Source organism: Eleutherodactylus coqui, chromosome 7, assembly GCF_035609145.1.
Source record: "Eleutherodactylus coqui strain aEleCoq1 chromosome 7, aEleCoq1.hap1, whole genome shotgun sequence".
NCBI lineage: Eukaryota > Metazoa > Chordata > Amphibia > Anura > Eleutherodactylidae > Eleutherodactylus > Eleutherodactylus coqui.
The window spans coordinates 3446239-3470701 of NC_089843.1; the positions used below are offsets into that span (position 1 = coordinate 3446239).

At 54.4% G+C, this 24463-nt stretch overlaps 2 pseudogenes; both read left to right on the top strand.

Annotated features, from left to right (window-relative positions):
* Positions 1 to 421: 421 nt before the first annotated feature.
* Positions 422 to 20792, top strand: LOC136573260 (matrix metalloproteinase-21-like; annotated as a pseudogene).
* Positions 11477 to 11598, top strand: LOC136573969 (U2 spliceosomal RNA; annotated as a pseudogene).
* Positions 20793 to 24463: the final 3671 nt, after the last annotated feature.

A 24463-nucleotide genomic window follows, 5' to 3' on the forward strand; every position in this document is an offset into this window, starting at 1 on the left:
CAGCGCGGACCTTCATCAGGGCCGAGAGTCAGGACAGCAGTGAACAGTGCGGGGACCTTCATCAGAGTCGGGAGCCAGGACGGGAGAAGAATACTGGCCTGCCAGGAACTACAGGGGAGCCAGCTCTGCAGCCAATCAGCATCAGGGGGTGTCACCGGGCTGTCACTCTTGCCTCTAGCAGGACTTCCTGCTGGCTTCAAAATACAATAATACCCTCACCCTCCATCCCAGCCAACACTCAATTCACGCTGCTAGGACCTTGCCCACCGTGTCACCTCATCTCCCCTCCCCCACCTGCACTGCCAAGCTGTTACTGGGGCCGCAGCCTTCCATCCTGGCCACGCAGAAGCCGTGAGCAAAGAAGGGAGACAGGGGTGAGTGGCAGGACCAGGCCTGACTGATGGGGACCGGCAGCCCGAACATGACTGTAGGTGAGAGGGGACAGAGGAGGACCCAAAGACAATCCACACCGGCGGCGTTACTCACCATAGCCAGCAGCCCAGCACAAGGCACAGTGGTGGAGGGGTGAGTGCAGCCAATCAGGAAGTGGGGGCGTCACCTGGCTGTCAAGCAGCCCATCACTAGGTCTCTATCCATATTGCAGGCAGCCAATCATTACCTTGTGGGTGTACAGGGGGCGGGTACAGCTCTTTACTAGCTCTACACCCATGCTGCAGGTAGCCAATCATTACATTGTGGGTTACAGGGGGTGGGTACAGCCCATTACTAGGTATCCACCCACACTGCAAGCAGCCAATCATTACCTTGTGGGCGTATACTGGGCAGGTACAGCCCATTACTAGGTCTCCACCCATACTTGTGGTGGAGACGAGATACAATAGTACCCTTCAGGGGCGCCCCGATCCTCCATACAGCTGATTGCCACCAGTTAGTGTAGAGGTGGGCCGTCGCCCCATCGTGGGTTCTGCTATCATCTAGTGAGCATGTGCCCGGTGAGGTCTCTTCCCTGTGTGTGCATTATTGGTCACCGGGTACCACATCTCAGGTGGTCTGTCTACAATGCCCCCTCCTTGGTCAGCTATACGGGATGGAGGGAGGATAATTAGTGACTATATCTGCGGCTTCAGCTTAAAGGCGTTTTCTCATTACATAAAACTGCTCCACAAATGCTCAGCCCTTCCTGGTGACTGCTGACCAGGTCATGTGACCGCTGCAGCCAATCACTGGCTATAGATGGTGCTGGATGTAGTCAGTGATTGGCTGCAGCAGTCACATGACCTGGTCAGCAGCCACCAGGAAAAGCCGAGCAGTTGTGGAGCACTTTTATGTAATGGGAAAACCCCTTTAAGGTCCCTTTTTTGTTCCTCAGAGACAAGGCTCACCGAGTAGATAAAGCTGAGCTGTAAGAAGAAGAAAGGGAGCCGGAAAAGATGGAGTCCACCTCAGCCCTGCTAGCCCTGACCCTCATACACCTGAGCGCCGGAGAGCGACTGCACCGCCTCAACACACACACTCACCCAAGGGACAAGACCGCCGTCTCCGTGATGTATGCCCAGGTACAGAGGGCGAGTATAACAGAGGACGGGGTTCACTGTAGGCAAGTAGAATGAAGTGCAGGCTGGGATGCATTTGTGTCAAGGGTCATGAGTTGAGGTGAAGGGTTAAACATGGCTTGGTTGGAGGTAGTTGGGTGTGGTGGTAATGCAGTAGTAGGGTATAGTCGGAGGTGATGCAGTGCGGTACAGGTGATGGAGTATGGTGGAGGTGAGGTAGTGCGGTACAGGTGGAGGTGAGGTAGTGGAGTGAAGTGGCGGTGATGGAGTGTGGTGGAGGTGGTGCAGTACAGGTGGAGGTGATGGAGTGTGGTGGGGTTGAGAGAGTGTGGTGGAGGTGATGGACTGTGGTGGGGGTGAGATAGTGGGGTGAAGTGGCAGTGATGGAGTGTGGTGGAGGGAATGCAGTGCGGTACAGGTGGTGGTGATAGAGTGTGGTGGAGGTGAGGTAGTGCTGTGAAGTGGCAGTGATGGAGTGTGGTGGAGGTGATGCACTGCAGTACAGGTGGAGGTAGTGCGGTGTGGTGGAGGTGATGCAGTGCAGTGTAGGTAGAACAGAGTGTGATAGTCTGGGTCTTTCCATTGCTATCACTATCCTACTATTGCTCCCTCTATTTCCTGAAGACCTATCTGCGGAAGTACGGCTGGATGCAGCCAGTTCCCTGGGAGTCTCCGCCATTCGGAGGAGTTCCATCCACATCCCAGGACACTGTAGCTCCAGCAGACATTCCTATCCTTCTGAGTGAAGGGCAGTCTTCATCTTAAACTCGGCCAGACAGTCCTGAGCTTCTAGAGCCAACGCTCAACCCAAGATTTGTTGGAGCACTGAAGAGATTTCAGGAGGCCAACAGGCTGAAAGTGATGGGTGAGCTGGACGATGCCATATGGGAGGCCATGAATGCTCCACGCTGTGGAGTTCCTGACCGGAAGATTCCAGAGGTAGAGAAAACCAAAGTTGTAGAACTACCTGAGGGTGACAGCTCAATGTCAGGAAGAGCCCAGAAAGCTAAGTATCCACATGTTACCACAAGAGAACTGATGGAAAGTAGGAAGAGAGTCCGAGCATGCGTGCGGAATAACCGGCTGCTCGGACCCCACGTCAGGAGGAAACAAAGTGACCTTCTAAAGGCAGGAACTACCAAAGGAGCTTTCTCCAAGCCGACCATTAAATGGAGACTGTTGGGTGAAGGTTACAGTGTGTGGCTGACCACTGACCAGCAGAGGTTTATACTAATGCGGGCCTTCTCGATCAGGAGTGAAGTGGTCCCCCTCATCTTTGAAGAGGACGTGACCTTCTCTGACCCACCTCATTGACATCAGACTAGGCTTTGGTACCCGTGAGTAGTGCTCTAAGTTGAGAGCTCCGTTGCTAAGGCCTCACCTTGAATACATAGTCTGGGATAGTGGAAGACCACCGAGTCTGCATATGTGAAGGGGCAGTCGGAGTAGTGGGGCATATATGCAGAGTCCTGAGGTAGATACAGAGGAAGCTCTCTATAGTATTTATCACTGAAAGAGAAATGCTGATTTGGGTTGGAGAGGTATTCAGCCATAAGCGAACCCTTCTCCAGAGTCGGCACAAGATGATCGTGGCAATAGTCAAGACTCCTGGTTTTAGGGAGGCTCATCAGGAACAGTCAGACACCTCACACAGGACTTGGTGTATTAGCATTAAGTGGCCATACACTTTCAAGTAATGGTGGTGAAATATTTATTCAGCTGTTCCTCCCAATCCTCTCATACATGTGTATACTGAGTTAGGCAGAGCATGCTTTCTTAATAGCGAGAAGAGAATTAGCTGAAGCCAGATTCCTCGGTCCTCCCCCAGATTCCTCGGTCCTTCCCCCAGATTCCTCGGTCCTCCCACCAGATTCCTCAGTCCTCCCACCAGATTCCTCGGTCCTCCCCCCAGATTCCTCGGTCCTCCCCCCAGATTCCTCGGTCCTCCCCCCAGATTCCTCGGTCCTCCCCCCAGATTCCTCGGTCCTCCTCCCAGATTCCTCGTCCTCCTCCCAGATTCCTCGGTCCTCTTCCCAGATTCCTAGGTCCTCCTCCTGACTCTCTTTTTCTCGGTCCTCTTTCAGACTCTCCTCTGCTCTACTCCAGATTATTCTCCATACCCTATAGACTCCTCTATCCTCCTGCAGACTCTTCTTTGTCCTCCAGACTATTTAGCCGTCCTATGGACTCTTCTCCATACCCTCAAGACTGATCTGTCCTCCTCCAGCCTTTTCTCAGTACACTCCAAACTACTTTGCCGTCCTCTGCCTCTTTTGTTTTCCTCCAGACTCCTCTGTCCTCCTCCAAACTATTCTACATACCCTCTAGACTCCTTGGCCCTCCTCCAGAGTCTTCTCCATACCCTGCGGACTCTTTGCTGTCCTCCTGTGGACTCCTTTGCTCTCTTCTCAGTGTCCTTCAGACTCCTTTGCCATCCTCCAGACTATTCTATATAGCCCCTAGACTCCTTTGTCAACCAGCAGACATCCAGCTCTTGGTTGACACAATAGAGTGCTGTTCTTGGTGATTGCAGACAAATAGTATGCATTACAAAGGATGGAAAGGACCACACAGTGCCTAGTTATCATACAGCAGGAGAGACGGCAGCCACTCCACCCTGGCGTCAGCCACTCCACCCTGGCGTCAGCCGCTCCACCCTGGCGTCAGCCGCACGTCAGCCGCTCCACCCTGGCGTCAGTTGCAGGTCAGTCGCTCTACCCTGGCGTCAGCCACAGGGCAGCGCTCCACCCTGGCGTCAGCCGCCGTCCCCCAAATGACCGCCATCCTCTGCCACCATCTCCCAGACAACCACCGTCCTCTGCCGCTGTCCTCTTCTGCTGTCCCCCGGACGACTGTCGTCCTCTGCCTCCATCCCCCCGATGACCGCTGTCCTCTGCCACCGTCCTCTGCCGCCACCCCGGTCGACCACCATCCTTTGCCGCTGTTCTCTAACACCGTCCCCTGGGCCTTGTTGCAGTTGCTCCCCTGCTATACTGGTGGGGGGAGTTCCTCCTCATTAGGGGGGTCTCATCGGCTCCCTGCAGTTAGGCCCAGACTTTCCTCTGAGGGGCCTGCAGTTCCCTATACAGAGGCTACACTACAACTCCCAGCCATGGCTCCTCCCACACAGCAGCAGTTAGCATGGGGCGCAGTCATTGGCTGACTGTTCACAGAAGCTTCTGGATACTTTGCAGTACCTGTTAACCCCTAGAGAGCTGTCTGTGTGCAGGTTCACATCCTGAACATTGCAATACATGATGTATTACATAAAACAAGAATCCAGCATGTTAGTCATCTGGAGACGCCCGCTTGTGGGATACCACGTATCCGCACGGCCCCCTAATCATGTCACATGGCCGAGGCGTCAACCCTAAAGCGGGGCCCTAAAATATAACTTTTGTTATTAAAAACTTACGTTGTAGGAGCCCATATTGGCTGCTGCTGACCGGACGGACGGTGCGTCCACAGAAGGACAAGTAGTATGAGATTAGTCAGGATCGTCCGGGGTCTCTTCAGGAAACCCTGCCCCCTATAAAGCAGCAGGCTGCATATAACCAGTCAGGCCCATCGGTGAAGGCTCTACGGTCAGTCGTGGACCCAGCGGATGCTGGCACTCCCTACACAGTCAGTGGATGCCGAACCCGCTCACCCGTAAGACCCTATTGTGGCCACATGGAAGAACCGAGTGTCTACAATGTCAGTTGGGTGGGAGATATGGACCCCTGTCACATAGTAACTGAGCAGCTGAACTGCTGGGATGGATGGGAGTTCAGAAGATAAAGACCCCCGACATGTTTCACCAGACAGCCCAGCGTCCTCAGGGGTAACAACTGGGTAATAGATCTGCAACTGACCGTAGAGCCTTCACTGATGGCTTGACTGATGTATGCAGCCTGCTACTTTATAGGGGTCTGCCCCAACGCCCCATAAGTGACTACTGCAACACCCTTAATAGTGTAGGAGATCACTGTTATTATTGTGTTATAATGGGCTTGCCCAACACCCCCCTGGTTGTGGGAAGTTGGTTTCTTCTTAGCCCCTGCTTTTGGGTTAATGAGGAAACCCCATGTATGTAATGGGGGGCGGGTATATAAGAGAAAGACCTATCCAGGCAGATGCAGACCGCATGGGAAGTAGGAAGGGTGTGGTGCACCGGGGGTTAATACAACAGGCTAGCAGGGGCAGTCGTTCTCATGTCACGTGGCTGGGTGGCTTCACCAACCTAAAGGGATAAGATCCCAGGAGCTCTCTCCCTGTCTGCCCTTTGTTCTTGGCTCACATCTTACTCTGCTCCCTTCCCCCTCCAGGAGACGACTGACTCCCTTTGCTGTCGGGTCCCTCCCACCTTCTTGGGGGATGTGGAGCTCTGCAGCATCTGCTGAGGGGCTGCATGATAACCAAAATCACATCTCATCTGTACAATTTAACCCTTGTATCTCTGCATAGCCTGAGCTATGCAAGGTTCTGCAACTATAAGACAGCGCAGTGCAAAATACAAACAATATATATTATAATGCATTGTGAAAAATATGCTTTATGCAACCACACGACAACTTTGCACTGGGGTGTAACACGGACTCTGGTTCTGGGACACTACAAACTCCTCCTCTTAAAATAAGCCGTCCTCGGCGATATTGTTGGAGGGTGGTGCGGAGATTCAGAAATGCAGATATTTACAAATATTTTTCATTTACAGGTAATAAGTATCACAGTTTATGAAACAACACAAAGGCAATAGTCCACATCGCCAAGTACTAAGACTTGCGCTAGATTTTGCAGTTGGTATGAACATAGATGCAGACAAACATAGGTACATTTAACAATTTAAGGTATCGTAAGAAAAGGTTATTAGTTGTTTACTCTCTGTAGCGTGCTGGTGGCACTCCTCTGGTGACTCGTCCGGATCTGCGTAAGAATGGCCCTTCTCCTGTAGCAGGGATCATACCATCTCCGAAATCTGTTGGTATCAGATTTGTATTCAGTACAGAAGGCATTACTGGTGAAGGTGTTGGGATTGCAGCAGGTACCCATTGGTATAGTCCTGGTTCAAATACTGGTGTAACAAACATTGGTTCTTCAATACCAGTTAGTCTTTCTACAGGATCTGGTAAAAAGGGGTCGGAACTTGCAATCTCCTGTGACGTGTAAAAAGTTGGGATGTCTTCTTTAGCACATAATTTTATGCGGTTACGGTGCACAACTTGGGGGACCCTGTCTGTTTTCTGGACTTCATATACATCTGTATCTGGACAGGGTATAGCTGTGATGGTATAGGGTTCTGGTTCCCATAAAGGATCACGTTTTCCTGACCGCTGGAACTTTTTGAGCCACACTTTGTCTCCAATTTGAAGAGGTTTGGCTCGTGCATGAAGATTGTAATCCTCCTGTTGTCTCTGACGAACTTCATCCATGCGCTGACCTACTATTTCTTGAGCTTCAATTATTCTTCTTTGGTGTTCTGCAACCCAATCGGTTTTCGGAAAGGGGTTGATGGTGTCCGGTACTTGAATTCCTAAGGCTCGGTCTCTTGGAAGTTGTCCTTGTCTTCCGAACATGAGATAGTAAGGTGAATACCCAGTAGAACAGTGTGTTGGTATTGCTATAGCTCTCAAGGAGTTCACGAAGTAGTTCAGGCCATTCCGCTTGTTTCTTTACGGAAGCGGTCCTAAGCATATTTATGAAGACTTGATTCACTCTTTAACAAAGGCCGTTACCTTGAGGATGATAAGCTGTTGTCCTCAGCTTTCTGCACTCGTGGAATTGACACAATTCCTTGAACAGTTGTGATTCGAATGCAGATCCACGATCGGTTAACACAGCATCTGGACATCCATAACAGCTTACATACTCCTCATAGAACATCATGGCAGTGGTTCTTGCTGTAAGGTCTCTAACAGGTACCACAACGACCCATTTGGAATAATGATCCACCATAGTTAAGACATATGAGTAGCCGGAACGTGTTGGGGCAAGCTTCACGTGATCAAGGGCTACTAACTGGTTTGGCCTGTGAGTCTGGATTGGGTGAAGGGGTGCTCCAGCATCTTTACTTCCATTTTTGGTGATTTGGCATGCAGAACATTCATTACACAGTTTCTCGATATCTCCACTCATTCCGATCCAATAGAAGCGTTTACGTGTGGTAGCCTCTGTCTTGTATATGCCAAAATGTCCCGACTGATCGTGGTATGCATCTAAGACCATGTTAGCATCTCTTCTTGGGATCAGGATCTGATGTAGCCTCTCGCCAGAGACTGGACCAGGTGAGTTGCGCATGATCACACCTTTTTGAAGGAATAGACGTTTTCTCTGTCTCCACAGGCGAACAAGTTCAATATGTGGATGAGCAGGACGTAGTTGTGTTGGTACTCTACCAGCAGTAATGTAGTCACAAATCTCTCCAAGAACACGACTTTCACTCTGGATTGACTTCCACATAGAAGGATCCAGTAAGGGCTCAGATGCTTCTTCAGGCAGTTGGTTACTATCTGCAGGTGCAGTGATAGCGTTCTGTAGGGCAAACCTGTTGTAGATGGGAGGCATTTCCACCTCTTCCCAGTTATCATCTTTGGGGGTTCGTCTCCAACTTGTAGGCGGGACAAAGCGTCTGCATTGACGTTGGACTGGCCACTTCTGTACTTAACAGTGAATGAGTAGTTCGCCAATCTGGAAGCCCATCTTTGCTCCAAGGCACCTAGCTTCGCAGTATCAAGATGCGCCAGGGGGTTGTTATCCGTATACACAGTGAATGGCGCAGCTGCAAGGTAATCTTTGAATTTTTCAGTGATATATATATATATATACCTATAGTACCTCTGATCCCCGTATTATGAGTGTTGTTCCTGTACTGCTATCCTGGTATAATCCCCGCAGACCAGTAGTATGTCACATGTATGTTATCCATATGTGTCTGTATAGGGGATTCCCAGGAAGAGACCCTTATATCCTGGGTGAGGCACGGATTAGACAGACTCAGTCCTATGGCCAGTCCCATACAGGTCAGGATACCGCTGGCAGGGGTCATTATTCGTACCCCCCCCCACCCCCACCAGGGTGACAATAGTACCCGCCAGCACGCCCCGTCACAGGGCACAACACTGCGGGTCTGAGCAGACGTGATGGAGGCCGACGGACAGTCGGGGGTCTCGCACTTCCATAAATCTTTTCCTCCTGTCTTCCAGGTCAGCACTTGGGCTGCCCACAGCAGTTTGATGAGACGGGCAGAGAGTTTGCTTACGCCTGGTGGATCGGAGACATCCATTTTGATGATGATGAGCATTTTGTGCCCCCAAATAGTGAAAAGGGGATCACTCTGCTGAAGGTAAGAGAAGTGTGCAAGCAACCAGGTAGAAGGAGCATGTACACCATCTATGAGGGGGAGGAGCATGTGCACCATCCATGAGGCAGGGGGGAGCATGGGCACCATCCATGAGGTGAAGGAGCATGGGCACCATCGATGAGGGGGAGGAGCATGGGCACCATCCATGGGGCAGGGGGAAGCATGTGCACCATCCATGAGGGGGAGGAGCATGGGCACCATCGATGAGGGGGAGGAGCATGTGCAACATCCATGAGGGGGAGGAGCATGTGCACTATGCATGAGGGGGAGGAGCAAGTGTATCAACCATGAGGGGGAGGAGCATGTGCACCAACCATGAGGGGGAGGAGCATGTACACCATCCATGAGGGGGAGGAGCAAGTGCACCATCCATGAGGGGGAGGAGCAAGTGCACCATCCATGAGGGGGAGGAGCAAGTGCACCATCCATGAGGGGGAGGAGCATGTGCACCATCCATGAGGGGGAGGAGCATGTACACCATCCATGAGGGGGAGGAGCATGTGCACCATCCATGAGGGGGAGGAGCATGTGCACCATCCACGAGGGGGAGAAGCATGTGCAACACCCATGAGGCGGGGAGAAGGAGCATTTGCCCCATGCATGAGGCGGGGGGAGGAACATGCACACTATACACAAGGTGGGCTAGATAGCAGCAAAACGTGCTAGTGAAGATGCTGAGGACTGGGGGGAGGAGTCAAGAAGAGAGGAAGCGACCAGGGGTAGGGGAGGGGTTAACAGAGTGAGCGGAAGAAGAAGGAAGAGGAGGATCAGTCTGGACCGTGGAGAAGAAGAGTGAAGACGGACCCAGAAGAGCTGAAGAATGGAGGAGCTCATGCAGAAGATCAGGGACGTGGTGGCCAGCCAGGGCGCTAGATGGCTCGTGAAGATGGCTGAAGACCTTTCTGGGACGACAGCGGTGGAAGCCGGGGCAGGTAGCAGCCAGCCAGTTTTGCCCAGCAGTGAAGAGCCCCACGGAAGACCGACCCGGAGAAGAAACCCGCCAGCGCGACTGAGCCCCAGCCCGGTGGCAATGAGAGGCGGACATACCGGCAGCCCAAAGACGGAACGACCTGTAAGGAGCAGCGCCGCGCGATCGCAGCGCGGTAGGGAGGAAGCGGAGCCAGCAGGACGCACGTGTGTCGGTGAGACAGAGGTAGCTGGGAGGACGGCACCAACATGTGGATGTCCGGCGGGGTCCAGGTCGGGTAAGTCCAGCGCGGGGGCAGGTATCCCCGTGGCCGACGGCAGAGCGAGGAGCGGGGTACCGGAGCGCTCCCCACGTGGAGCGGCAGGCGCGCGTAGGGATACGCGCACAGGAAGTAGATCCGGCCACGGATCTGCAGCGACCGTTAGGAGAGAGATGCCAGAAAGTGCATCTCCCTCATCGCGCGCCGATAGCAGCGGGGGGGGGGCCGGCAGCCTGGGTTGAGGAAGCGGCAATTTTCGCGCCACAGCGCGCGGGGGGGGGGGGGGGGGCGGGGCAGCCAGGGGCGAAGAGGCGGCGATTTTTCGCGCCGCAGCGCACGGGGGGGGGGGGGGGGGGGGAATTGGAGGGCGGCAGCCAGAGAGGAAAAGGCGGCGAATTTTCGCTCCCCGGGGGAGCTAGAGCGAAGCGCAGGGACTACAGGGCTGCAGCTAGCAGCAGTGCAGAGAGGAACTCCCCGGAGGATTGCGCAGCGCATGCTAGCACATGGCGTGCCCATCATACCAGCTGTAGGGATTTAGGGCAGGATAGGCGCAGGCGGCTAGCGGTTGCGGAAGGTAGACAGACAGTTAGCGCGCGGGAGGAGCGTAGCAGCTCGTCTTCCTCAGCAGCACGAGTGGAGAATAGGAGAAGCAGGTTCCCGCGAGAGTTCGCACGGAGTGGTCAGTCAGAAGCGGTGACACGGAGGGATAGGCGGAGCAACCGAGATTTGGACACGCAGGTTGCAAGGCACTTTTTTTTTTTTCACGTTCACCGGCTTCTTCTGCAGTTTTCAGACAAGGGGAGAGTAGTAGCAGACCTAATACCAGGATGTCAGCCTGCGGGGCTACAAGGCCAGGGAGCCCGAGGCACCGGGGTGTCCCCCACGATAATCGCACGGCGCGGCACGAGGAGTTTACCAGCAATCATCACTGCCTGCCCCCAACTTTCCCTTGGCTATGCCGGAGGTCAACGAGGCGGGTGAGTCGGTGCAATTTAATAAAGTTTGGGATAATGTGCCCGGCGCGAGCCGGAAGGATGATTTTATGGTGGCTCTGAGAGCCTTGGTGGAAAATTACTATATGGATGAACAACCGGGGAGGTCGGCCTCGCCCGAGGTTGGTGGTAAAATTACGATATGGGTAAAGGGCTTCTAGTGTCCTATAATCAACCAGGGAGGTCGGCCTCGCCCGAGGTTGGTGGTCCACTACAAGGACAAAGGTGCCTGCCTTCGGGGGCAGGAGTGAGCGAGGGTCTGAAATTAGCAGACTCGCTTTTTTGTGGCGTAGCCCCGGTGGATACGGGACTGGAGGACGAGGTGGTGTTGAAAATAGCAAGCGGATGCTATGTGGACATATGGTCGCTGTTATCCGTCGAACACGTGTCAGTCGACAGGGAACGGTTCGCGGAGCATGGGAGTGACAAGAAACCCGAGGCGGCATCGCTTCTCGGCCTTTTGGCTAAGATCAAGTGTAGTATCTGTTCTTATCAGTTTAATATCTGATACGTCCCCTATCTGGGGACCATATATTGGGTGGATTTTTGGAGCAGGTAAAACCTTTGGGAACTGGCTACAGGCCTTTTGATTTTGGCACACGTAGTGTGCAAATAGCATCCGCAGAAGGGGCCTGAGCTGCTCGGGTACATCAACACGATACACAGTGCATATCAGTTGCACGGGGGATCGGCTTGGTGGCGCTACGACGAGGATTTTCGTCGTAGGATCTCGGGTTCAAAGCGTATCAGCTGGGCGGCAAAGGCGACGGAGGTGTGGATCCACCTGATCCTGGCGCAGAAACCGGTGAAGCCTATTTTCAAGGAACGGCCACAGGCGCCAGCGGACAACAGGCTCCTGTGGCCCCAAAGCCATCCGGTTCATGCTGGATCTTCAACGAAGGCCACTGACGCTTTTATGCATCATGCAAATTTCGGCATGAATGTGCAATCTGCGGAGGTTCGCACGCAGCGCTGCGTTGTTTCTGACGCCAACGAGCGACGGGACTTCCCGGCACAGGGGCGAACGCCGGTGAGCGTCCAGTACCTGGAGCCGTGGCTCGACCGGTACCCCCGGAGACTGGAAGCAAACCTGCTTAGAGCGGGCTTTGCTGAAGGTTTCTTCATTCCACATTCCCCGGTTTCCTCTGCGTCGTTCTGCCATAATTTAAAATCCGCTCGCGATAATAAAGAGTTAGTGATGGAAGAGTTGCTGAAGGAGGTAGAAATGGGACGAATGGCGGGCCCATTTCAGGAGCCGCCTTTCGGGAACTTGCGGGTTTCCCCTTTGGGATTAGTACCGAAGAAGGAAACGGGCAAGTTCAGACTTATCCATCACTTATCCTATCCGTCGGGTGAATCAGTCAACGACGGAATACCAAAGGAACAAGCGGCGGTGTCACATGCGTCATTCGATTGCGCGGTTGCTTTGGCATCGAGGGCCAGTTTTTATTGATATGTGCCTGCCGATGGGTTACTCCATCTCTTGGTATTATTTCGAGGTTTTCAGCTCCTTTTTGGAGTGGATGTTAAGAGTGGAGACGGGCATCTCATCGGTGTCGCACTATCTAGATGATTTTCTGTTTGTTGGACAGGCAAATTCGACGGTCTGTGAGTTTCTGCTTTCGTCTTTTCGCGCATTAATGCAGAAAGCTGGGGTTCCACTATCAGAGGGAAAAAACGGTGGGCCCTGTGTCGCGGTTAGGCTTCCTAGGTATAGAAATTGACACAGTGGAAATGATTTTCCGCTTGCCAGATGACAAAGTGGCGCGTTTGCGGCAAGTGGTGGAGTTGGTCGGCAGTTCACGAAAGGTCACACTGCACCAACTACAAGTTTTATTAGGTTAACTTAAGTTCAGAGTCATTCATATGGGGCAAGCTTTTTTCCAAACGTTTGTCACTGGCGACAAAAGGGGCAAGGGAACCCCATCATTTTGTCAGGGTGACAAAAGGGATGAGGTTGGACCTGCACATATGGAAGTTTTCTGAGTTCGTTCAATGGGCAAGTTATATGTCCGGATGAGGAAAGGGACAACGAGGAGATGGTTTGGTGTCGGATGCAGCTGGCTCAGATGGATTGGGAGTGATATTTGGTGACCGGTGGTGTTGTGTCGCATGGCCCGAAACATGGGTAAAAAGAAAGTGGATAAAGAGCACGGCATTATTGGAGATTTTCCCGTTAATGGTGGCTATGGAAATATGGGGTCAAAGGTTGGCCAACAGTAATATCTGTTTTTGGTCGGATAATCAATCGGTGGTACAGGCGGTCAACAAGCAATCGTCATCGTCAACGTTGGTGCTGGCAGCATTACGCCACTTGATCTTACGGTGTTTACAGCACAACGTTAAGTTTAAAGCGAGATATGTCCCTGGTTACTTGAATGCAATGGCTGACGCTCTTTCTCGTTTTCGGATGTCGAATTTCAGGGAGCTGCACCCGACGGCGGATGTCGAGGGGGTATGTTGCCCTGCTTTCTTGTGGGAAATGATAGAAGAGAGCTCTTAGCTCTCGTTAAAGCGTCAGTAACAAGTACCACATGGAGACAATATAACAACGTATGGAAGGAATGTTAGCGGCAGCGGGACAATGCGGAAAAACGGGGCATTAGCGGACGCGGCGAAAAAACAGCTATCGGCTATAGCCTTTTTGTTACGTTTACACGGATCAAGAGACGTGACGAAGGACTTCGTTTTCGGGCAAAGGTAAAAGGGTGGAGGAAGGACAAGGCGACCAAGGACAGCAGGCGCCCGATTACGTTCGAATTATTGAATGCTATACTCGACGCGTTAGAGTCAGTCTGCACGGAGCTTTTCCGCGTGGCCTTTTCACTTGCCTTTTTCGCAGCGTTGCGAATAGGGGAGTTAGTGTCGGCGTGTAAAGCGAGACCCGGTGGACTGCGTTTCGCAGACGTGGTAGCTGACGGAGACTGTATCAAGATATGTGTTAGAAGATCAAAAACCGATATACACGGGATGGGAGAATGGATCAGGATAGGCAAATTGGGGACATAGTGGTGCCCGGTGTCACTTATAACAGAATTGTCGGCGCGACATTGCGGGGCGGGCCCGTTTTGAGATATGCGTCGGGCCTTCCTCTAACGAGATATCAATTCATGGCGGTCATGCGTGGTAGCATAAGAAAACTAGGCCTCAATCCTACAGAATTCGGATCGCACTCATTCAGGATTGGAGCGGCGACGTCCACTTTTACGTGCGGTATGGGTATTGAGGGTGTCAAAAAGGTGGGTCGTTGGAGATCAGATGCGTACCGGTCATATGTTCGACCGGATCTGAGAGTTTTCTAGAAATTGCCACTGTGTTGCGATTTGTGTTTTCGGTGTTTTGCTTTTATTTTATTCGCAGTGTCGGATTGGACGGTATGGGTGGTAGGCCACTCTTATATATACTGGGCGGAAAGGAGAGCCAGAAATAGGCCGATCGGAGCGAATTTAGGCCTCAATGTGCAGGTACGTTGGCACGGTATCAGAGGCTTACAATGGCCCAGGCTGCTTCAGGAGCTCTTAAACATCAGCAGCTGGAATAAGGATAGAGTGATTTTAGGAGGAAAAGATCTCGGAAGGATTGAAGTAGCCGAGCTCATTGTGTTGATGACATATATCGGTTCAAACAGTTTTTTAAGAGAGTCGTAATTGTGTGGTCGGACACCGTGGCCAGAAGAATTTGGAGAGAGGTGAGAGATAGAGATGAGCGAGCGTACTCAGATAAGCACTACTCGCTCGAGTAATTGGCTTTATCCGAGTATCGCTGTGCTCGGGTCTGAAGATTCGGGTGCCGGCACGGAGCGGGGAGCTGCAGGGGAGAGCGGGGAGGAACGGAGGTAAGATCTTTCTCTCCTTCTCTCCCGCCCGCTCTCCCCTGCTCCCCGCTGCAACTCACCTGTCAGCCGCAGCGGCACCCGAATCTTCAGGGACGAGCACAGCGATACTCGGATACAGCACATTACTCGAGCGAGTAGTGCTTATCCGAGTACGCTCGCTCATCTCTAGTGAGAGACAACGAGGCGATGGAGCGAGTTCGGAGGACCGTTAATACATACATAGTAACATAGTATGTAAGGCTGAATGAAGACAATGTCTATCTAGTCCAGCCTGTTTATCCTCCTGTGTTGATCTAGAGGAAGGCAAAAACCCCAAGGCCAGAAGCCAATGTCAGATTATCCAAGCACATGCAAGCGTTAGGTGGAGTAGCCATACGTCACTGGGAGTTGGAGAGAAGAGAGCGCGGGATGATGCGAGGTGACGGGGTGCATCTTAGTGACATAGGGCTAGACACATTTTTGTCCAGGTTGCAGGATGGAGTAGAGTCGGCTCTTTTGCTGGCATGTGGGGGGCGGGGTGCAGCATAGGAATATGCTGCATCCTTCGTGGCGGAATTTTAGGACTTCCATGCCAGCAAGGAATACTAGGGCTTTTCAGGCCGTTAGGGGGCCTTCTTACGCCTCAGTTATACAGCGAACGTTTTGGTTAGAATTGGACATTTTAGTATTTGGCATGGAAGGAGAAAAAGAAAAGGATTAATGGTTAAAATTTATATGGTTAAATAAAGGCTGTGGCCTACCCACAATAAGCCAGCATATACTTGTATTGGTCTTTGTTTAATGAGGAGCGGGTTTAGTGGGTAAGTCCCCCCAGTCAGAGCATGTGCACCATCCATGAGGTGGGGGGGAGGCATTTGCACTATCCATGAGGGGGCCAAACATGTGCACCATCCATGAGGGGGAGGAGCATGTGCACCATCCATGAGGGAGAGGAGCATGTGCACCATCCATGAGGCGGGCAGAGCATGTGCACCATCCATGAGGTGGGAGGGAGGCATGTGCACCACCCATGAGGCGGGGGGGGGGGGCATGTGTACCACCCATGAGGCAGGGGAGGGGGGCATGTGCACCATCCATGAGGCGGGGGGCATGTGCACAATCCATGAAACAGGGGGACATTTACACCATACACGAGGTGGGCAGAGCATGTGCACCATCCATGAGGCGGGTGGGAGGCATGTGCACTATCCATGAGGGGGCCAAACATGTGCACCATCCATGAGGGGGAGGAGCATGTGCACCATCCATGAGGGGGCCAAACATGTGCACCATCCATGAGGGGGAGGAGCATGTGCACCATCCATGAGGGGGAGGAGCATGTGCACCATCCATGAGGCGGGGAGGAGGAGCATGTGCACCATCCATGAGGGGGAGGAGGAGCATGTACACCATCCATGAGGCGGGGAGGAGGAGCATGTACATCATCCATGAGGCGGGGGGTCTTGTGCACCTTCCATGAGGCGGGCAGAGCATGTGCACTATCCATGAGGGGGCGAGCATGTACACTATCCAGGAGGCGGGGGAGAGGAGGAGCATGTGCACCATCCATAAGGCGGGGGGAGCAGCATGTGCACCATCCATGAGGCAGGCAGAGCATGTGCACCATCCATGAGGTGGGGGGAGGGGGAGCATGTGCCCGATTCATGAGGGGGGCGAGCATGTGCATCATCCATGAGGCAGGGGGGGGGGGGGAGGAGCATGTACACCATCGATGAGGCGGGGGCATGTGCACCACCCATGAGGTGGGCAGAGCATGTGCACCATCCATGAGGTGGGGGGGAGGAGCATGTGCCCCATTTATGAGGGGGGCGAGCATGTGCACTAACCATGGGGCTGGGGGAAGCATGTGTACCATCTATGAGGGGGAGGAGCATGTGCACCATTCATGAGGGGGAGGAGCATGTGCACCATCCATGAGGCGGGCAGAGCATGTGCACCATCCATGAGGTGGGGGGGAGGCATGTGCACCACCCATGAGGCAGGGGGGGGGGGGGCGTGTGCACCACCCATGAAGCGGGGGGAGGAGCATTTACCCCATCCATGAGGCAGGGGAGGGGGGCATGTGCACCATCCATGAGGCGGGGGGCATGTGCACCATACACGAGGTGGGCAGAGCATGTGCACCATCCATGAGGCGGGTGGGAGGCATTTGCGCTATCCTTGAGGGGGCCAAACATGTGCACCATCCATGAGGGGGAGGAGCATATGCACCATCCATGAGGGGGAGGAGCATGTGCACCATCCATGAGGGGGAGGAGCATGTGCACCATCCATGAGGCAGGGGAGGGGGGCATGTGCACAATCCATGAAATAGGGGGGCATGTACACCATACACGGGGTGGGCAGAGCATGTCCACCATCCATGAGGCGGGTGGGAGGCATGTGCACTATCCATGAGGGCGCCAAACGTGCACCATCCATGAGGGGGAGGAGCATGTGCACCATCTATGAGGGGGAGGAGCATGTGCACCATCTATGAGGGGGAGGAGCATGTGCACCATCCATGAGGTGGAGGAGCATGTGCACCATCCATGAGGTGGAGGAGCATGTGCACCATCCATGAGGGGGAGGAGCATGTGCACCATCCATGAGGCGGGGAGGAGGAGCATGTACACCATCCATGAGGCGGGCAGAGCATGTGCACCATCCATGAGGGGGCGAGCATGTACACTATGCAGGAGGCGGGGAAGAGGAGGAGCATGTGCACCATCCATAAGGCGAGGGGAGCAGCATGTGCACCATCCATGAGGCGGGCAGAGCATGTGCACCATCCATGAGGTGGGGGGAGGGGGAGCATGTGCCTGATTCATGAGGGGGGCGAGCATGTGCATTATCCATGAGGCGGGGGGGGGGGGAGGAGCATGTACACCATCGATGAGGCGGGGGCATGTGCACCACCCATGAGGCAGGCAGAGCATGTGCACCATCCATGAGGTGGGGGGGGGGAGCATGTGCCCCATTTATGAGGGGGGGCGAGCATGTGCACTAACCATGGGGCTGGAAGCATGTGTACCATCTATGAGGGGGAGGAGCATGTGCACCATTCAGGAGGGGGAGGAGCATGTGCACCATCCATGAGGCGGGCAGAGCATGTGCACCATCCATGAGGTGGGGGGAGGCATGTGCACCACCCATGAGGCGGGGGGGGGGGGCATGTGCACCACCCATGAGGCGGGGGAGGGGGGCATGTGCAACATCCATGAGGCGGGGGGCATGTGCACAATCCATGAAACAGGGGGGCATGTACACCATACACAAGGTGGGCAGAGCATGTGCACCATCCATGAGGCGGGTGGGAGGCATGTGCACTATCCATGAGGGGGCCAAACATGTGCACCATCCATGAGGGGGAGGAGCATGTGCACCATCCATGAGGTGGAGAAGCATGTGCACCATCCATGAGGGGGAGGAGCATGTACACCATCTATGAGGGGGAGGAGCATGTGCACCATCCATGAGGCGGGAAGGAGGAGCATGTACACCATCCATGAGGCGGGCAGAGCATGTGCACCATCCATGAGGGGGCGAGCATGTACACTATCCAGGAGGCGGGGGAGAGGAGGAGCATGTGCACCATCCATAAGGCGGGGGGAGCAGCATGTGCACCATCCATGAGGCGGGCAGAGCATGTGCACCATCCATGAGGTGGGGGGAGGGGGAGCATGTGCCCGATTCATGAGGGGGGCGAGCATGTGCATCATCCATGAGGCGGGGGGGGGGGGGGGAGGAGGAGCATGTACACCATCGATGAGGCGGGGGCATGTGCACCACCCATGAGGCGGGCAGAGCATGTGCACCATCCATGAGGTGGGGGGGAGGAGCATGTGCCCCATTTATGAGGGGGGCAAGAATGTGCACTAACCATGGGGCTGGGGGAAGCATGTGTACCATCTATGAGGGGGAGGAGCATGTGCACCATTCATGAGGGGGAGGAGCATGTGCACCATCCATGAGGCAGGGGAGGGGGGCATGTGCACAATCCATGAAACAAGGGGGCATGTACACCATACACGAGGTGGGCAGAGCATGTGCACCATCCATGAGGCGGGTGGGAGGCATGTGCACTATCCATGAGGGCGCCAAACATGTGCACCATCCATGAGGGGGAGGAGCATGTGCACCATCTATGAGGGGGAGGAGCATGTGCACCATCTATGAGGGGGAGGAGCATGTGCACCATCCATGAGGTGGAGGAGCATGTGCACCATCCATGAGGTGGAGGAGCATGTGCACCATCCATGAGGGGGAGGAGCATGTGCACCATCCATGAGGCAGGGAGGAGGAGCATGTACACCATCCATGAGGCGGGCAGAGCATGTGCACCATCCATGAGGGGGCGAGCATGTACACTATCCAGGAGGCGGGGGAGAGGAGGAGCATGTGCACCATCCATAAGGCGGGGGGAGCAGCATGTGCACCATCCATGAGGCGGGCAGAGCATGTGCACCATCCATGAGGTGGGGGGAGGGGGAGCATGTGCCCGATTCATGAGGGGGGCGAGCATGTGCATCATCCATGAGGCGGGGGGGGGGGAGGAGGAGCATGTACACCATCGATGAGGCGGGGGCATGTGCACCACCCATGAGGCGGGCAGAGCATGTGCACCATCCATGAGGTGGGGGGGAGGAGCATGTGCCCCATTTATGAGGGGGGCAAGCATGTGCACTAACCATGGGGCTGGGGGAAGCATGTGTACCATCTATGAGGGGAGGAGCATGTGCACCATTCATGAGGGGGAGGAGCATGTACACCATCCATGAGGCGGGCAGAGCATGTGCACCATCCATGAGGTGGGGGGGGAGGCATGTGCACCACCCATGAGGCGGGGAGAGGAGCATTTGCTCCATCCATGAGGCAGGGGAGGGGGGCATGTGCACCATCCATGAGGCGGGGGGAGCATGTGCATCATCCATGAGGCGGGCAGAGCATGTGCAAAATCCATGAGGTGGTGGGAGGGGGAGCATGTGCACCATCCATGAGGCGGGGGGAGCATGTGCATCATCCATGAGGCGGGCAGAGCATGTGCACCATCCATGAGGTGGGGGGAGGGGGAGCATGTGCCCGATTCATGAGGGGGGCGAGCATGTGCATCATCCATGAGGCGGGGGGTGGGAGGAGGAGCATGTACACCATCGATGAGGCGGGGGCATGTGCACCACCCATGAGGTGGGGGGGAGGAGCATGTGCCCCATTTATGAGGGGGGCAAGCATGTGCACTAACCATGGGGCTGGGGGAAGCATGTGTACCATCTATGAGGGGAGGAGCATGTGCACCATTCATGAGGGGGAGGAGCATGTGCACCATCCATGAGGCGGGCAGAGCATGTGCACCATCCATGAGGTGGGGGGGGAGGCATGTGCACCACCCATGAGGCGGGGAGAGGAGCATTTGCTCCATCCATGAGGCAGGGGAGGGGGGCATGTGCACCATCCATGAGGCGGGGGGAGCATGTGCATCATCCATGAGGCGGGCAGAGCATGTGCACCATCCATGAGGTGGTGGGAGGGGGAGCATGTGCACCATCCATGAGGCGGGGGGAGCATGTGCATCATCCATGAGGCGGGCAGAGCATGTGCACCATCCATGAGGTGGTGGGAGGGGGAGCATGTGCACCAACCATGAGGCAGGGGGACATGTACATGTTACCCGCTGTCTTCTGACTCCAGCTGTTACTTGTTGTAGATGATACTAGGCTGTCTTCTGCTCTCTGGTGTCAGGTTGCGGTACATGAGATCGGACATGGCCTCGGTCATATGAATGAGGTGACCTCTGTGATGCAGCCGAACTACATCCCAGCCCACAGTAGGATGGCGCTTGATGGAACTGATCGGAGAGCAATCCAGAGGATCTATGGTGGGTACATCCACAGGATGATGATGAGTCTGTGGGGCGAGATATGCCTGAAATATTCACCCCACTCCTGATATTAGTCATACATCACCCATATGGTCTGTACCACCAACCACTGTCCAGCCTGAGAAGCCACCATTTGTCCAGTCTATTAAAGCCTGGTGCCATAACAGGAGAGAGGTCTATAGTGATGGAACCACAGTGGGGCGCATGGATGATGGAGGTGCTGACATGATCCTGGGTGTCTGGATGATGGTGGTGCTGACATGATCCTGGGTGTCTGGATGATGGTGGTGCTGACATGATCCTGGGCGTATGGATGATGGTGGTGCTGACATGATCCTGGGCGTATGGATGATGGTGGTGCTGACATGTTCCTGGGTGTCTGGATGATGGTGGTGCTGACATGATCCTGGGTGTCTGGATGATGGTGGTGCTGACATGATCCTGGGCGTATGGATGATGGTGGTGCTGACATGATCCTGGGCGTATGGATGATGGTGGTGCTGACATGTTCCTGGGTGTCTGGATGATGGTGGTGCTGACATGATCCTGGGTGTCTGGATGATGGTGGTGCTGACATGATCCTGGGCGTATGGATGATGGAGGTGCTGACATGTCCCTGGGCGTATGGATGATGGTGGGGCTGACATGATCCTGGGCGTATGGATGATGGAGGTGCTGACATGTCCCTGGGCGTATGGATGATGGTGGTGCTGACATGATCCTGGGCGTATGGATGATGGTGGTGCTGACATGTTACAGGGTGTATGGATGATGGAGGTACTGACATGTTCCTGGGTGTATGGATGATGGGGTTGCTGACATGTTCCTGGGTGTCTGGATGATGGTGGTGCTGACATGATCCTGGGTGTCTGGATGATGGTGGTGCTGACATGATCCTGGGCGTATGGATGATGAAGGTGCTGACATGTCCCTGGGCGTATGGATGATGGTGGTGCTGACATGATCCTGGGTGTCTGGATGATGGTGGTGCTGACATGTTCCTGGGTGTCTGGATGATGGTGGTGCTGACATGATCCTTGGTGTCTGGATGATGGCGGTGCTGACATGATCCTTGGTGTCTGGATGATGGCGGTGCTGACATGTTCCTGGGGGTATGGATGATGGCGGTGCTGACATGTTCCTGGGTGTCTGGATGATGGTGGTGCTGACATGATCCTTGGTGTCTGGATGATGGCGGTGCTGACATGTTCCTGGGTGTCTGGATGATGGCGGTGCTGACATGATCCTTGGTGTCTGGATGATGGTGGTGCTGATATGATCCTGGGCGTATGGATGATGGTGGTGCTGACATGATCCTTGGTGTCTGGATGATGGGGTTGCTGACATGATCCTGGGTGTCTGGATGATGGTGGTGCTGATATGTTTCTGGGCGTATGAATGATGGCGGTGCTGACATGTTACAGGGTGTATGGATGATGGAGGTACTGACATGTTCCTGGGTGTATGGATGATGGGGTTGCTGACATGTTCCTGGGTGTATGGATGATGGGGTTGCTTACATGTTCCTGGGTGTATGGATGATGGGGTTGCTGACATGTTCCTGGGCGTATGGATGACATATTTGGACACATGAAAAGGACCTCACCCTGTTCTTTAAAGGTATGAAGACCCCATGTGACGGCTTTATTATACACCAGAGCTGCACTCACAACTCTGCAGCTTCGGAGCTGAAAACTCCCAGCATACGCTGCGTGTCCATGGTTATACACCGCTTGTTTGCTGATTATATTCTATGAAGTGTCACCTTTATACTTCTTATAGTGACTGCATTACTGCTGGTGTGTCTGACACAAGCTAGCTGACTGTTTCTAATAACAACCAGCAGAATAGTGAGTGCAGCTCTGGAGAAGGTTGGGTGTGTGAGAGCTCTGCAGGATCCAGGGTGTGGTCACCAGTGAGAGGAATCCTACCCAGCAAAGGCTACAGGTGCAGGGATTGCTCCAGCCATGGAGTCCCGGACCTCCTCCCTCCGGCTTCGGTCGGGGGGAGGGAGGACTGCACCCCAGGAGGGGAGAACATCTGGTCGGAGGGGCATCAACCTTATCCTGACTCCCCTGGAGGAGCGTAAGATGACTCGCAGCCAGAGGAAGAGAGTGGAGGACCATGCGGAAAAACATCATACGCAGGCAAGTTGGACTGATCGCAGGGAGGGCGAGTCTGTGACGGATGTGGCAACCCGTGTTGCCAAATATATGAAGGACTTTGGGCATGTCGGGAGGCAGCTGAATAAATATAGGCAGGAGCTGCATGCTGCCCGCTATGATGCGGAGCGGGCCAGATCCCGTACCAGAAAATTGGCCATATCGCGGCAGATTGAAGCCTGTGAGGAGGCTATTGAGTTTTATGAGGAGGAGAGGGAAAGGATACTGGAAAGAAGTGGGCCTTTCAAAGAGAAACTGTTAAATGATGAGAGGTTCAGCAAAATGGCGTCTGTGAGCAGCGGTGCTATTAAAGAGCGCTCTGCCAGGCACTCAAGCAGCAGCACGGGCGAATCTGACGGTGCTGAGGATGGGCGAGCTGGGTGCTCTGGTGAGCAGCAATCGTCGCTGCCAGGTGGGACTACTGGGCCCAGCATCCCAGCTGAACAGGTCAGCCTGCCCCCCACATCGGGTGAATCTGACCTGGAGGACTCTGATGACAGCTGCAGCAGCAGTGGAGAGGGGGCGCTGATAATGCGGCAGATACAGCTGCAAGAGTCCCCAGAGAGGCTGCAGTCCTGCTACTTTGGAAAAGATCTGCCCCCAAAAACATCAAGCAAGAAGAAGAGGAAAAAGGAAAAACCATATATGCAGGAGAAATTTATTTATGTCACCAAGCACTCTGGTTTGGCTGAAAAGTCAGACCAGGGTGGTAACCCTGAGCTCCTAGTCCCGGGCTCTGTGGTGGGTCCGGTGCAGGGCACTGGGGAAGAGAGGGTTAATGCGGCCCAAAACTCCAAGTCCGCTTGTGCCAGTAGTGGGAATGGAGGAGTAAAGGAGGTGGAGAAGAGCGTTGGGAAAGCGAAGGGTCGCGGCCAGTCCAGAGGTGCTGGTGCTGTCGGTCACGTCCCAGTGGGAGGGGGGCGTGATCCGGCGCCAGGTCCCCCTTGTGTCCCTAAAGCGTCTTTCAAGTGCAGAGGGGGCGCAGTGGGTGGTGGCCAGGTCTGTCGATCCTCCCACCCATGGTAGGCATCTGCCTGTTGCTGGAAGGAAGGTTGGAGGAACTACAACTCCCAGAGTGGCTAAGGTGGGCGGAGCTACAAGCACCAAAGTCAGGAGAAATGTTGAGAGGTCAGACACTGAATCTGCTGAAGTGCATCTCCAGCCACCCACCGGAGGTGCCATGGACTTGCCCTCTGAGCATAAAGGGAAGAATAAGGGTAAAAGTAATAAGGGTCCTGGTCCAGCAGCTAATGGAGAGGCGAGTGAGGTAATGGATGTGGCTGTTGGCCCTGTTCCTGCTACACCCTGTTCCTGCAAGGACCCTGGGAACTCCCGGTTAGTACGCCATCTTGTGTACAGGTGGGAGGGGCTTCGGAGGGTAGTCAGGGGATGGGTCAGGATGCAGTCGCCCCTCCAGCGGTGACAACAGCTGGTTATGCCAGTGTCGCCGCTGGAGGGAGGGGGGATGCGTCCTCCTTGTCTTTGGGCTCTGGGGACGGCGTTTTGCAGCAGCGCCTCCTGGAGGCCTTAAGGAGGGGGGAGAGCTCAATGAATGTAGGGGGCAGAGTTGTGGATTT